Genomic DNA, 2,035 nt, shown 5'->3' with positions numbered 1-2,035 from the left:
AGCATTGCATGATAGATTAGATTTTCATATGCCTACATTTTAGTGGGAGATTATTTCTTTATCATGTGATTATTTGTGATAAGGGGAGCATCATTGATTGATTAATCTGTTTACACTGATGCATCTCTGGTATTTCATTTATCAGCAAATCATTATCTTAGAGCATACCTTTTTTGCTAATGTACAAAGGGGAAGAAAGTTAGAGAAAAGTTTGATTACTCATTTGCTTGATACTTGATTGCTTGATACTGTTGATACAGAGTAAATGTTGTGTGGATTGTCTCTGAAATATTTGAGATAGACTCTTTGTTTGCTTTGATATATTGATAAAATCATTTAATCACTTGCTCTGATACAGTTTGCTTATATGAGCTTTGATATAGTGTGATTACATGATTGATCTTTTGTGCTGTTATGTACAAACATGGTTGTTTATTAATCATGGTTGTGCATCATAAAAAAAATGGGAGATTGTTGAGATTGTTGATAAGGGAAACACTGGTTTAGCTAAACCTTAATCTCACAGTGTTCTGACTTTTGATGATGACAACACATTATTAATAACACATGTATGAATATGTGTTACATGTTCAAAACTTTATTGTGAATGAATTCTTGAAGAACATGTTTGTGTTGAATTTTCGTATATGTATACATATTCACTGCTTTTCTACATGATATATCATTTGTGATTGCATAACATATGTTTTAGAAAAGAAAACCACATGCACTTGGTTGAACTTATATTGTGTGGCAAAACTGCAAGTTTTAAGTCGACTTCATTACGAAGTAAGTCGATTAAAACTCGTGACTTTGCACAGATTTTCAAAAACAATGTTGTGAGTAATTCTACAATGAAAAGATTTTCAAAACTGAATTGAAGTGACATAGTCGACTACATGCGTAGGGAATTCGAATTAGTTAGTTATGTTTTGAATTTATGTTAATGCTTGTGAACTATAACAACTATATTTTGATTATATGTTCAAGCATTTATTGCAAGTCAACTGAATTTAATGTGTAATCAATTTGGTTGGTTTGATTGCTACTAATTGTTTTAATTGTTATAATTGTCTGGTTACAATTGACTATATTTAGGGACAAAGTCGACTATAGGAGCGTTGTTTATAGAAAACTATGAATAAATGTGATTCTGTAATTCACAAAGACTTTGGTTATTCTAACAACTTCATTCTATTGTTTCAGATTGTGATATCTATGAAAACGCTCCAAGAACTCATCAAGAAGACCGTTGAGTGCTTTCTCTGATAGTTACTTGAAAAGCAAGGCTGTGCTGAATGAAAAACTTGATCAGACTGCACAATTGAGATGTATTGAAAATTTGATTATCTACTTCTCTCAATTTTTGGAAGATTGTGATTGTACTGTTGTGACTACAGAAAGAGGATGTGTTCCGGAGATAACTTTAAGGATTGTTTAAAACTGACACGGTGGTTTAGACTTAATTTTGCACAACATCATTGAACATCGAAGTGAGTGTTGTATTTGGAGTTTGGTATCGGATGACTTTGTCTCTACATTTCTGATGTCTGGCCAATATCAAAGTTATAGAAAGTATCTCAGCTGTTGTAGCTTCGACAAATTAAAAAGGATAAACTCCTTTCTGAAAAACATAAAAATGTGTATAAACTATAAGTAGTTAAAAATTGTAATAAAGAATGGTTATTCCTAAGAATTTTGTAGTTTTAACTAATTCAAAATTTGAAAATTATTTTATTTACACAGTAACCATGAATGATCAATTTGTATTTTTTCAAAAATAATTATTCCATATTAAGTTGTTCGAGGTCATCTCTCTTTTCAGTTCATTAATTAATGTACGCGTGTTATCTTTTCCAATCTTAGTAATAGAAAATCGAATTATCTTATTAATTTATTATTAAATATATCTTACAAAGAAAAAAATAAAGCCGACGATAATTTCAATAATTATATAAAGAAAGAAAATTAACAAGAATATTTTTCATATATATATATATTACATATATATATATATATGTATATATATATATGT

The sequence above is a fragment of the Vigna radiata genome, unplaced genomic scaffold (assembly GCF_000741045.1).
Source record: "Vigna radiata var. radiata cultivar VC1973A unplaced genomic scaffold, Vradiata_ver6 scaffold_275, whole genome shotgun sequence".
Taxonomy (NCBI): Eukaryota; Viridiplantae; Streptophyta; class Magnoliopsida; order Fabales; family Fabaceae; genus Vigna; species Vigna radiata.
This window is presented reverse-complemented; position numbering follows the sequence as displayed.